The sequence below is a fragment of the Emydura macquarii genome, unplaced genomic scaffold, assembly GCF_026122565.2.
Source record: "Emydura macquarii macquarii isolate MOO-44397 ecotype Brisbane River unplaced genomic scaffold, CSIRO-AGI_Emac_v2 contig_1644, whole genome shotgun sequence".
Lineage (NCBI taxonomy): Eukaryota > Metazoa > Chordata > Testudines > Chelidae > Emydura > Emydura macquarii.
The window spans coordinates 25,843,791-25,857,146 of NW_027131781.1; the positions used below are offsets into that span (position 1 = coordinate 25,843,791).

The window sequence follows — 13,356 nt, forward strand, 5'->3', positions numbered from 1 at the left end:
CCTGTGATCCTTGTCTCTCCCTGTGACTTGCTGCAGTGGATCCAGACCTCTGCAGGGGGGCTCCCCTGGCTCCCCTCTGTGTGTTCCCGGTGACTGCAGCAGCCTTTGCATGACAGGTACAGAAGCTGAGTGGCCTGTGGCTAGCCCAGAGGACAGAGGTTGCAGTGAGCTCCACTTGGGTGAGCCTAGAGTCCAGCCGTGCTACGGTGAGGGCTGTGTTTCCCTTGCAGTCTGGCCTCCTTAGTCTGTTTGCAGTGAGGATCCCGCCCGCCCCCCCCCCCCCACCACCACCACCACCACCACCAACCTTTGTATCCACCTCTTACCCATCCCAGCCCTTTGCTCTCCAGCTGGGGCTGTGCTGAGCTTTGCCCTGAGCAGCTGGGGAGCTGTCTCCTGCTGGTTGCTAGGTGTCAGTAGCTTGGCATCTTGGCTTTTCCATTGTGGAGTTGACCTTGGCCAATGCTTTCTTAATGGCTCATTCAGGCTTAGACAGCTTGGGATGCTCATCCACCTATCTCTTATCCTGCCCTGAGAGCAACTTAGTTCTTCCCTGCCCCACCCAAGGGAGCCATGCAAAATATAGGGGAAACTGAGGCACACATAAGCCTTGCAAATGCTACAGAAAACTTCCCCCTCTGTCACACCCCTGAACCCAAGGGCAGAGATTACAGGGAGCCCTTATTTTGGGTCTGGGCCAAAGACTTCATTTCAAGTTTATTTGGTGTTAATAAAGCAACACCCCTGCAGGGGAATTTTGTCTTGCACCTTCTGGTGCTGGGTGGTATTCTGAAGAGGAAACTGAGGTAGGGGGCTGCAGTTCTGTTGGGCCACGGGGGGTGCTCCAGGCCTCTGACAAGCCACCTTGTGTTGTTTAGGCCGATTCTGTCCAGGAGCAGGAGAGTCTAAAGCACTGTTAGAGCCAGAACCAGTGTAGATGGGCGCTGAGTGGGCCAGCCCCATGCCCCTCTGCTGACATGCTCCTGCCAGTTTGTGATAGTCCAAAGCAGCCCCTCTCTTCGATGTCCACGCGGCATGTTACAAAGCAGCTGCAGGCGATGGCTCTGAATGCCAGGAGTCAGGGGCCCCGTGTCCTTTCCTTTGTGGGCTGGAAGGCTGCAATGAGGAGTCCTCTCGGAGCATGGTAGACCCTAGAGGATCTCAAAGCACCAAGCGGATGAAGTAAGCCATGCAACCTCCCTGTGAAGTTGGACACCAGTGTTATTTCTTCCGCCTGAGGTCAGCCACTGATTACACCATCAAAAGAGCTCTCTCCTAGAGATGGCAAATACAATCCCCCTAGCCCAGTGGTTCCCAGCCTGTGGCCCGGGGGCCAAAAGTGGCCTCTGGAGTCTTTCAAAGTAGCCCCCGGCTCCCCTCCTGCTGGCTGCAGAGGGGAGCTGCCGCTTAAGGACCTAGGCGGAGTGCGTTGCCGTGGGGCTACGATGCTGGTGCAGGCTCCTTGCTACAGCCAAGAGGAGGGGAGATCAGCGCTCCTCTCCCCCGGCTGTTGCAGCGAGCATGGCAAAGTGCTCTGCCTGGGTCCCTCAGTGCTGGGGTCCCTGCTGGAGCCGGAGGAAGGGGTGTGCTGATCTCCTGTCCCCCGGCTGCAGAAGTGAGCCACTGTCCAGGGACCCAGTTGGAGTGCAGGGAGCTACGGGAGGCATGCAGCAGTCCGGGGGACAGGAAATCAGCAAGGAGGCAGCCTCCTCGCTGAACTTCTGTCTGGCTGCAGTGGGGGTGAGGGGTGGGGCACTGCTGGCAGAGCAGCCAGGACCTACCACGCTTGAGGAGGGACAGGACTCTAAAAACCAGTGCCTTCTGGTTTAGCCTGCACTTAGCAGGCCACCCACCCTGACGTAGCTGCCAGGCCATGTGCTCCAGGGTGTAGTGACAGTCACTCATCTACACTAGTGCTCTGTCTGTGCGCGTGTGACACACTGAATGATTTGTAGGTGTCAAATAATGACTGTAAAAATGAGCAGAATAGCATCAAAATGTTTCCTTTACATATGTGGTGATTTGTCGTCCTTAATGGTGGATACGTCAATACATTTTTTATGAGTTGATAGACTGGTGACCCTCCAGGGCTATAAAAATTATTTGTGGCCCTCGAGCCAAAGCAGTTGGGAACCACTGCCTAATGAGAGTTTGCATGGGAATCTCTCTGTCTCTGGGTAAATTCTCGTATTGCACCCCTCCGCCTGGTAGCTGGGAGGATTGTAAAGCTCTCAGAAGCCTGCCGGAGTTCTGGTTCCAGATGAGACGCACACACTGCGCTCTCTTGTTTCTCACAGCCTGGAATAAGCAGACCTTGAAGACCAGAGTCCATGTTTTACAGGTGGGGGAATACTCTCATGAAGGGAGTGTCTCTCTCTCTCTCTCTCTCTCTCTCTCAGCTAGCCAGAGGCCAGTGCTGTTGCAGGGCACGTGCATACGGAAAGTCTTGAATCTTAAAGTCACGGGACAGTTGGCTGGTGCAGGGCACCTCTGTCCCTCAGCCTGGCGTTCGACCCGATTCCTCTTCCCGAAATGTCTGGGCGCTGTGATTACCGTGTGTGATGCCCAGAAAATGCAGAGATAAACGGCCCAAGAATCGATAAAAGTTGGCTTTGGCCCGGTTCCCCATTGACTGATGAGCCCGTTCCATCAAATGCAATTACTCCCCAAGCGGCAGGCTGCTCCACAGCTTCGCTGCTGGCCGCATGGGCAAGCCTGAGCAGGGGGCTGGCTCACTGGCTACCCTCAGGGAGCAGAATGGGGCTCCCTCCCCTTGCAGGGTGATGCTGCCCATGGGACCCGGCATGAGGGAATTAGGGACAAGAGGTGGCCTTAGAGAGAGGCTGGTCCAGAGGTTTGGGTGCCAGCATGCCACTGGGGAACCCCCCACTTCAATCCCAGTCTCTGCTAAATACTTGGATGAGTCTCTAGGTCGCTCTGTGCCTCGATTTCCCATCTGTACTATGGAGATCACGGTACTGCCTTGCGTCCGGGGCCCTTGCTAGGAGAAGTACATTAAAGAGTGTGGGGTGCTCAGCTCTGATGGTGATGGGGCCTGAGAAGTCCCTCTGATAGAGTTGAGCTGGCGGGAAGGGTGGGGGTGCTGTCTGTCTCCCTGGTGTCTGGTGAGGCTGAAGGCCTGGAGTTGTCAATTGCCCTTTGTGTGATGATAGTTACCGTTCTCAATCATGGAGGGGGAGACTGCAGGCCACCAGACTCCCGAGCAGACCTGCTCCAAAGGTTTCAGGAGAAACTGTTTCTCCCCCCCACCCCCCCCCCCCAAAAAAAAAAAAAAAAAAAAAGCCTGTTCTGAAAACAATCAGTTTTGAGGAAAATTTTCATTTTTTTCCCTCTATTTTCCAATTTTCTATGAGAACTGAAAAATGTTCTGGGTTCTTTCTTTCTCTCCCTCTTTTTATTTCATTATCCAAGTGCCGAGCTCTTGATTTAGCATTTCCTGCGTTGATGGGGCTCTGACCTGATCCGTAGCCTCTTCGATCTTTGCTTAGGAGAAACCCACGGGGTGGTGGGTCTATACAGTCCTTATTCTCTCTAGCAGCCTGGCAGGGCCAGAATACAACCTTTCTGTAAGGCAACTAGCCCTGCCCTGCCTCTGGAATCATTCACACGCTCCTGGGTCCCATAGCGGTGGTAGCAAGAGGGTACAGGGAGCTGCAGAACTGTGTGAGCCTTCTTTTTGTAATAAATTTTGACAGTGAATATCCATGTTTATTTCCAAGGGTGGGGGTTGTTTTGATTTTTTTTATCAACTGGAGGTTTTGTGCCAGCAGAGAATTAAAAGGAGAAAATCCCTGACGCCGCCGGTGCTAGTTATATTTAAATCTGAGCGCTATAGAAATCAAACCTTATAGAAAAGCCCCAGAGACTTTAATGGGGTCTACAGAAATGACCAAGAATGATAAGGGTGTCTGAAATCGTCTTAGGGGATGTCTTTGCTGCACCATTAATGCAGGCTCTTATCCGTGTTTTGGTCCAACCCCCGACCAGCCACACGAAGAACCTCTAACCTGGGTTTGGAGGTGCTGTGAGCTTGGCTGGCTGTCCCAGCTGGGTGGGGAGAGGGTTCAGGATTAGAAACCAGGCTCTATTTTAACTTGGGTTGGACCCCACCCATTTTTTGCCGGGTGGATGCAGGCAAATCACTGCAACGCCGCTAGTCCTCCAGTTCCTTCCCACAATTCCCCTGAGGCACAGACCAGTTTTCCCACCGTCATTGGGGAAAGAGGCCTGACGAAAGACCTCCGGCTCCAGGTCCATGGCTGAGGGCAGAGGCAGTGTGTGCACACGGGGCTGTGCTGTGGGCATGCTCGCACCGCAGCCTGGCTAGCCCAGATGCTGAGACCCGGCTGCACCTCGCTGCAGTTAACGGTGCAGTGAAGACAGACCCCGTCGTGCTGCTTCACTTCCCAGCCTGGGAGTGCACTGGGAGTCCTTGAGGACCCTGGCATGGTGCCTCTCCTTCAGCCAAGGCCCCCGTCGGCTCTGCCAATGCTCCAGCCTTGCTCAGCGAGAGAGGGCACCGCGGCGTGACACAAGCCAGCTGCTACCAGCACTCCCAGGGAGCAGCTAGCGTTCGCACTTGGGTGACGTGGGGCTGCAGATCAGGCTGTGCTAACGACGGCGTTCCTGAGTCTGTCGAGGTGTGCGGGACTGTAGTTACATGGGCAAGCTTCCGAAAGTCCCGCACTGTGTAAGCGGGGTCGCGCCCCAGCATTGAAATGCAGCTACTCCTGGAGGGATCCGACCACCCTGCTGCACGCACCACGCGAAGGAGCAGGGTTGGGTTTTTTAGGAATCGAAGTGAAAAATAACTTCTCCAGTTGAAACTGCCGGGACGGGGTTTTTGGGGGGGCCACATGTGATTAGCCAGGCTGGAGCTGGGCCGGCGCACTGGGGCTGAGCCGTGTGCAAAAAGCGTTAGCCCCCCGGAGTCAGGACCTCAGTGTTGCACCTTGTCTGCCAGACAACAGCTCCCGCCCCACAGAGCACCCCAGCCCCAGGCTGGATATTGGGTCAGTGCTTTGTTGTTCCTTCCTTTTTACTAGTGATTGTGCAATGGGGCTCAGAGGCTGCCAGTGCTGCACAAACACGTCCTTGGACACGCTCCCTGCCCCAAGGATCTCCCAGTCGAAGGGACTCTTAGAAGGAAGAGCAGCACCTGCTGACGCGGCGACGCCCCTTCCTGGCAAAGCGGCAGGCCTGAGTTTGCTGGTGGGCGGGGCCGGGGCACCGAAGTGGGCAACCCTGTGACGTTGCTACCGACGGTCCCCATGAAAGGTGCCCCGTTCCCCAGCGATCCCCGAACAAGCCATTAGTCTGGGGAGCAACGCTGCAGAGAGTCACGCGCTAATCTCACCCCCTGCTCCTCCTCTTCACCTTGTCTCTGTGATTGGGTCGTGTTTCCCTTGTCTCGGGGGGCCGGATTGATTGGTTCTGATAACGCCCGATAGCAAATGGCTGTTCTCTAAACCCAGTCTATTTTTTCTCCTGCCCAGTGGGATCTAGAAATCCATGGCCAGCAGACGTGGAAGGCATCAGGGAGATGAGCAGAGATCTCACCTTGGTCACAAGAGCCAGTCTTGCTGCCTAGATCCGGTGTGATAACGGTGCCTTGTTATCGGTTATCCCTATGTCGAGCAAGTGGGCGGGTTGCTTTGGGAGGTGGGCTGCCCCTGGACAGTGCACTTCCAGTGCACACCCACCGAGCCTGTCTGCACCACGTCTGGAAGCCAGGGGCTGCCAGAACCATCTCGCTGCAATTTGTTGAACTGTCTTTTCCAGCCAGGCAGCTGGTTTCTGTCTCAGGGATGCTCCCTTTTCACTCCTGTCTCTTTGTCCCTCTTCTTTTCCTGTCCTTTCCCGTTGGAAAATACAGGCCAGCTCATCAGCAGCTGTAAAGCAGCACCATCGACCACAGATTAACACCAGCACAGAATCAGGCCCAGTAAATATATTTCTCATCCATGCATACTAATGCAGCCTTAGACTTTCTAGGGCCCCCTGGTCTCACGATCATCCCACTTCCCTTCCCAGATCAGTTTTACCCCACTCTAATTCCACTGGTTTCAGAGCTATAGCTCGGCTGTAAATACCCTGGGCCTGAGCCCGCGCTCACACCCTTGTAAGCGGAGGTGGGTCCATTGATTGTAACGAAGTGACACCAGTCTACAACCGGTGTAAGAGAACTGAGTCCCCCCCTTCTCCCCCGTGAGGTCAAATCCTGCCCCCAGGACACCTGTGTAAATGTGCAGTGACTCCGCTGATGTCAGCGGGTGGGATCCCCGGTAGGCGTCAATCAGCAGAGTGCCTTTGACTTGGCCCACAGCTAGTTTCCGAACATGCCCTGCGGCAGCTGCGTGCGGCGGCTGCATTCTCCATCTCGGGCGATTAACATTTACCCTTCTCCTCGGGGCAGTGCGGGGCCTGGCTGGCTTTCTCCATCTGGCATGCTGGCCAGCCTTGCTTTCATTCCCTGGCCTCCAGGCTTTGCTTTCCTGTGAGGCCAGGCCCAGCTCCTTCCGCCCAGGAACAGAGCCAGAAGAGCAGCAGTTGCTTTCAAGAGATGGAGCAGGGCTGGTTGCTAATTTCATAAATGATTGCCAAACACTTGTGCTGCAGCACGGCAAATACACACATCCAGTGGGCGCACACACAGCGCGTGCTGCATCCACACACAGGCAGAGCTACCTCTGCCCCACACCTCCCCTGCATTCCCCACCCACCCACACTCACACATTAGAGTACACAACACACTTAAACCCACCAAGAGGGCATTGAACACCTCAACAGCTACAGAGCCCAAACCAACACACCCCCCCTCCACCCCTGTGCAGGCCGTGCTACATATACACATGCACGCCACACACACATCGCATGCTTGCACCAATGCTTTGCTCAGGCTGCGAAGGTGCAAATGGGGGGGAGGGAGAATGTGGCTTGAAGAGCCCAAAGGGGGTTACAAAAATAGAAGACGCTTTAGGTCTCCTGGGTTGAATTCCATAGCCCAGCTAACAAACAGGATCAGCCCATCCCCATGATTCACCAGTGCTGAGGGTAATTTATTCTAAGAATGAAAGCAAAATCCCCCCCAGGGGGAGAGGCACCCCCTTAATGAGGAACATCTGAACTCTAGGTATGCATCCTGAGCACCACACTCATATATCCTGGGCAATACACTATATTTACACACACACACAGAGTTTATATACCCCCTTCTGCACACACGTCCCAGGAACAAATACACTGTGTGTATTCACGCACATTCTGGGCAATACACCACACACACGGAGTTTATATACCCATTCTGTGTGCGCGCACACACACTATGAACAAATACACTGTGTGTATTCACGCACATCCTGGGCAATACACCACACGCACAGAGTTTATATACCCATTCTGTGTGCGCGCGCACACACTATGAACAAATACACTGTGTGTATTCACGCACATCTTGGGCAATACACCACACACATGGAGTTTATATACCCATTCTGTGCGTGTGCACACACACACACTGAACAAATGCACTGTGTGTATTCACGCACATCCTGGGCAATACACCACACACACGGAGTTTATATACCCATTCTGTGCGTGTGTGCACACACACACACACTGAACAAATGCACTGTATGTATTCACACAAACATACATCTTGATCAATACACCGTATTGCCAGACAGACAGAAGCATATAAGCCCTTTCTGCGCGCGCATGCATGCACACACACAGACACACATTGTGAACAAATACATGGTACGTATTCACACACGCGCACACATCATGGACAATACACCATACGTACACACATGCTTTATACATCCCTTGCACACCCACCCGCACCTCCCACATGAACAAACACCATACTACTGTGCACATTTCCACCCGCCCCCCATGCACGCAGATGGACAGAGAATGCACGCTGCCCTTGCAGGTATACAGTGATTGTGTATTTTTCACTCTGAAGAGTAAGAAAAAACCCCAAACTCACACACACCTTTGCCACACCTGCCGCAGTACAAGCACACCCGTTCCTCACCCTACAGCCGATACTCCCAGCCGGTGACCAAGCACCTGCCCCCTCCCCCCCAGCTGCAGCTTCCAGGGAAAGCCAGTACACGCACTGCCACTCGCCTGCACTCACGCCCATTCGCACTCACTCAGGCTGCCGCCTCCCTGAGCCCCATCATCCCCTCCCCTGGTGAGAACAACGCTTGCCCCGTGGACAGTCCTGACGGCTCCGAGCGAGGGGCAGAGGGATCACTGAGATGCTAGGGAACCTCTGATACTATTTGATGTTGCAGGCTGGCTCCCAATGGGGTGGTTATGGCAGGAGTCACTAGGTGGTGCTGTTACACATAAGCTCACTAGTTCTTTTTCCTAGCGTCTGCGAATGGGTCAGTCTTGGAAGAAATACTGTATTGTTCTTAATTTTGTTGTGGCAAGCATTTGTGAGGAGCTGCGGCAAGTATCTGGGGTGGTTGCATTTTGCTTTGATTGCTAACCAGAGCCTATTCTTGGGAGAGAGTTGTTCTCTGGAAACCCATCTTTGGTTTTTGGGCTGAGAGAGGAGAGAGCCTGTGCACTGTTTGTGACCACCTCTCTTCCAGGACACTCTCTCTCTCTCTCTGTGTGTGTGTGTGTGTGCGTGCGTGCGTGCATATACAGTGCAAATAAGTTGCACTAAGAATTTACCCAGACTCAGCGTCACTGATTCCTTCTCCAATGGGACATCAACCTGCAAGGCCATGACATCTGCTACTGCTGGATAGAGGGGCGAAAAAAGGGATATGGGGGCAAAATCTGAACTCGGCGTGGGATTTATCAGTGAGAGACACCCAAGAGCAGGGTGGGGAATGCACTGAGCAACAGGCTGTGGGAACAGACGCTGCCTCTCTTTGGTTTTTATTTAAGCTTTGTTCCCTTCCAGACAGACAGATGCTGGCTACGCTGTACAGACACACAGCTGAAAGCAGATACATTGTCATAGACTCCTCCTTGTCACCTTGGGCTCCCCCCATGTGGCTATTGTATTTTCATTGAAATGTGCTGTTTCACTGAAACCGAAACATTTCCCGGAGATGTATGGATTTTGGTGAAGTTTTGGTGGGACAGATTTCTGTAGTCCAGAGCTCCCTGGTCAGTTCTAATGAGAGAGAGAGAGAAAGAGAAGAATAAAAAACCTGACTTTTCTGAGCGAGGAATGGCCGTTTTAACATTGGTCCGTCTTGACACAATTCATGAGTAAGGCTTAGTTTTCATTCCAATGTGGAACAAAAACAAATTTCAAAACCTCAAAAGTTGTTGCAGAACGCAGTTGTCAGCTGGGCAGCTTTGATTGGAAGCTCTTCAGACTGGGGATGGGTTTTTGTTCTTTGCGTGTACAGCACCTAGCGCAATGAGGCCTGATCCCTGTCTCTGGCCCACACGTGCTATTGCAGCGCTAATAATTACAATCGAGGGGGGCTGGTCAAGACTGCAGAGCATTGACATTGCAATATGGGGATCAGGGGCTGGAATTGGGGAGAGGGTTAACTCAAGATGGAGGGGAAATGGCAGAGCTGTTTGTGGGACACTAGGACAGCAGTAGTAGGGGAAGCTGCATGTGGGGTTTGGGTCAGGAGGCATTTCACTCTGACGATCATTCAGCGTTTACACACCGTATTCATACAGTGTGCAAGCCGTGCCTTGACTGGCGTTGATGTTACAATAGTTCTACGTTTGCTTAACTTCGTTTTCTAAATGGGAGTTTCTCTGCACCGAGTCCAGTGTCCCCAGTGTAAATCCCACTGCAGCCAGCTTGGGGCCCAGGATCTGGTCCACTGTAGTTAAAATAGCTCCCCTTGCATTTGGTTGTTAAAGGAAACACAGTGTAACCACTGAGGATCCTCGTCACTACTGAGGCTTCCTTGCCCGCAGCACCTTGCACACCAGTCACAACTCAATCTGGAAACTGCAACCTTTGAAGGGTTGCATTTCTTGTCCTTGGGGGGGAAACCATCCGATTTCAAGGTCAGCCTGGGACGTGTTCCTGACTAGTGAAATGAGCAAACCTGCCGACCCTAGAAATGGGACTTTTTAAAATGGGGATTGACGAAATTCACGTTTGCCAGCTGCCTCGCAAGAGGCAGAAATTTGAACTGTCAGATCTTTCCTTACACCCCTCCCCTTATCTGCACTGTAAGTAGCATCCCAGCCACCCCAACCAAGAGCACACCCCCTCGTGCAAGGCACTGTACAGATATGTGGTGAGAGGCAGGTCTTTCCTTGGCCAGCATCGACACATCACCCCGAAACTTAGCCTAGCCGCACCTGGCATGCCCAGTTGAAATCCGTGCTATTGTGCTGGGTGCAAAGCCACCTAGTAAGAGACTGTCCTTGCCACAAAGAGCACCCAAGACAGACGTGGGTGGGAAGGGAACAGAGAGAGGAAATGACTTGTCCGAGATCCCAGAGCAGGTCGGGGACAGAGCTGCTACGCCAGTGTGCTATCCATCACCAGCCTGGGCTGCCTCTCGCTGACCAGAGCCTTCAGTTCTCCTGCGCTAGCAGGTTCAGCTCTGCATGTTTATATGCTCCCCCTCTTCCCCCAATGGCTAAAGCACCCTCTTCTCAGAATTAAAGCTGCCAATCCTGAAATCATTTCTTTGCTAGACTGCGTCTCTGAGGGCCTGTGCCCTGGAAGAGGGGAGGGGTTCGCTGCCCCCATGAGAGCTCCTGGCAGCAAGCACACGGTGTCCCCTTCCCCCCCCCCCCCCCCGAAACACTTTTTAACAGTACCTATGGCCCCACTCTGCCCCATTTGGGATGGCTGCAGTGCTGTCTGGATCCAGGCTCTTGGGAGGGTTCTCTCTCTGAGCAGTCCCCTGGAACTCACAGCTAGGTGCCCCTTTGCTCATGTTTAAAGCTTCTTGGAAAAGTCCAATCAAAACTTATTTATGGGGAGAATTGCATCTTAATTTTGTTTTCCATGAGTGTAGTGTTTTCTGCTCTACAGTATCATAGGCCCTGTACTGTGAATGGCAAAGGGGGAGTGTCTTTCTGGGCAAGTGGCAGGAGCTGTATTTTTGGAGGAGGAGGATCTGAGGTCTTTTCCCCGCCATTCAGCTGTGTTCCTCGTAGGCTCCTGTCCCGGAGAAGCCATAGTGGTGCAAGAGTGCCGGTCTTTTCTCCCTGGCTGCATGTGTGAAATCTCTATAGCGGGGGTAAGTAACTGTGTATTCAAAGTGAGGTGTAGTGATTAAACACGACTCTGCTGGTACGAGCGACCCCTCCAGCACATCCCAGAGGGACCTGGGAAATAAATTACCCACTTACAGAATGTAATCGGGGAGGGATTAAAAATCAATAGGAAGGAGAGTGTGAGCAAGCCCCCTTCTCCTGGCCGCGACGCGGTGCTCGGTGGAGGAGAAACCCCAGGGAGGTAGGAGATCGCTCATCCCCAACCCTCCCGCCAAATATTCAGCTCCTCCCACCTCCTCCATTCTCTTGCTGTCTCCATACGTCCTTAGTGGTGCCTTTAATTAAAGGGCCCTGGATCTCTCCTGAATATGCTGCGATGACAGCCAGCTAGCGAAGAACTTAGCCTTGCCACGCCATGTGTCGGATCAGAACTGACCGGTGGGCTCCCGAATCCCAGAAGCTGTCGTGCAGTCCCGGCCATGACTACTGAGTCCAGGTCAGGGTTTAAATAGACTAGGCAGAAAAAGCTGTGAGAGCCAGGCGGGGAGCTCAGGAGAACCATGTGGTTTGTCTGTGCTCAGCACAGCAGCCTCGGTATTGTATTCATTACAATCGAGTCCTGTCTCTTCTCTGCCACAAGGACCATCTAGGCTGCTGTTCCACATCTGGCCATAGTGGCTCAGAGCATTTGGCCATCAAATCCAGTCTTGTCTGGCACATCGTGTATTCATCCTGTCTCCAATACCTGCTGCATCAGAAGAAGGCAACATTAAAAAAACCCCACTAGCCAATTGTGTGATTCTGTACATGGAGAGCAAATTCCTTCCTGACCCCTGGGGAGACCAGCTGCTGCCCTGAAGCATGAGAGCTGATTCCCCCTATCTTGGCCATGCATAATTACACATGCAGCTCATTGGTGGCAGACGCCAAGACCCTTTCTAGGAACAAAGGGCTTTTCTGCTGAATCACCCTAGGATGAGGTGCTAAAACCCTGCCTGAATAGTCAGGGAAATGCTGGGCAGTACCAGCAGTTGGCTGCAGCAGAAGATCAATGGGAAGGCGTTTGTCTGTTTGTGCCTGGGGGGCCTAGGGCCCATGACGGAGGAGGTCCTGCAGGGAGAGCTTGGGGCAGCCAGGCTCGGGGAGGGACACCGTGGTGCCTCCTGGGAAATGTAGTCCAGCCAGGGGGCACAAGGCAGCTGAACAGCAAAGCCCATGTGGGGCATGGCTACAGCATTTGGAAATATTTGGGGGTTTTGCACAAACAAATCAAAGCTCCCCGCACAAGGTAGGCGCTTTCCACGGACAAGTTCCTTTTGTCAAAAGCCCCATTTTTGGCTGAACCCGGGTTTGGTTGGCAAATGTTTGACCAGCCTTGTTCACAATATATAACGTCCACAGGCCTCGATCGGAGTTCTGCCCATCTCGGGGCAGGCTGATCTCCGCCCGCCCGGGTATCAGTGGGCTGTGGTGTTCATAAGGGGCACCCCTGCAGTGACTGTGCTCGCCCATCTCCCAGGAACAGCCAATAGCTGGGCTTACATGTCTCTGAGGGACCCTCCTCCCAGGAAGGGCCGTTATCTGGTGTACCCCTCCTTTGCTGAGGGCGTGTTGTAGGCGTACAGCCACACATCAGTGGGTGGAGCCATGTGGTCTGAGTATACCACTGTATTTCCGTGGGGGATGTTATAGGGTTGTACTCTCACACGTCCAGGTGTAGCCACATGTCTGTGGTAGGGCATTACATGGGCACATCCACACAGCTCCAGATAGGGCTATCCAGGCATAGAGAGCTATGTGCCCTTGGTGGGGGAAGCTGGCACTGTGTGGTCAGACTTACATGTCTGGGATGGGCCCACACGTCTCAGAGATTGAGGGGGTGACGGGGGTTCCTTTTCTCCTGTTTGGGGGGTGGAATATGGATGGGCCCATTGGGGGGGGCGGGTGGGTTGGGCAGACACACGTCCATGGAATGGATTCGGTCAGTTCTATGGGAACTGAAACGCCTTGTGAAATCGGGTCAGTTTCACTGACATCATGTTAGGGAAGAAATCCGGGGTGACGGGTTGTGATGCTGCTGAAAAATCCTGTAGTGACATTTCCGCAACGAAACGTTCTGATTTTTTTTGTTTTGAAAGGACTTTTTGTTCT

General features: G+C 53.3%; 1 protein-coding gene and 1 long non-coding RNA gene across 3 annotated transcripts in view; both read left to right on the forward strand.

Moving 5' to 3' along the window:
• The window catches only part of CELF6 (CUGBP Elav-like family member 6), a 180,057-nt gene that overhangs the window by 109,640 nt on the left and 57,061 nt on the right, over positions 1 to 13,356 (forward strand). The window lies entirely within an intron of this gene.
• LOC137158235 (uncharacterized) lies at positions 2,287 to 5,819 on the forward strand. The gene is made up of 2 exons (XR_010921338.1): positions 2,287 to 2,341; positions 5,517 to 5,819. It is a non-coding gene; the product is annotated as an uncharacterized lncRNA (long non-coding RNA).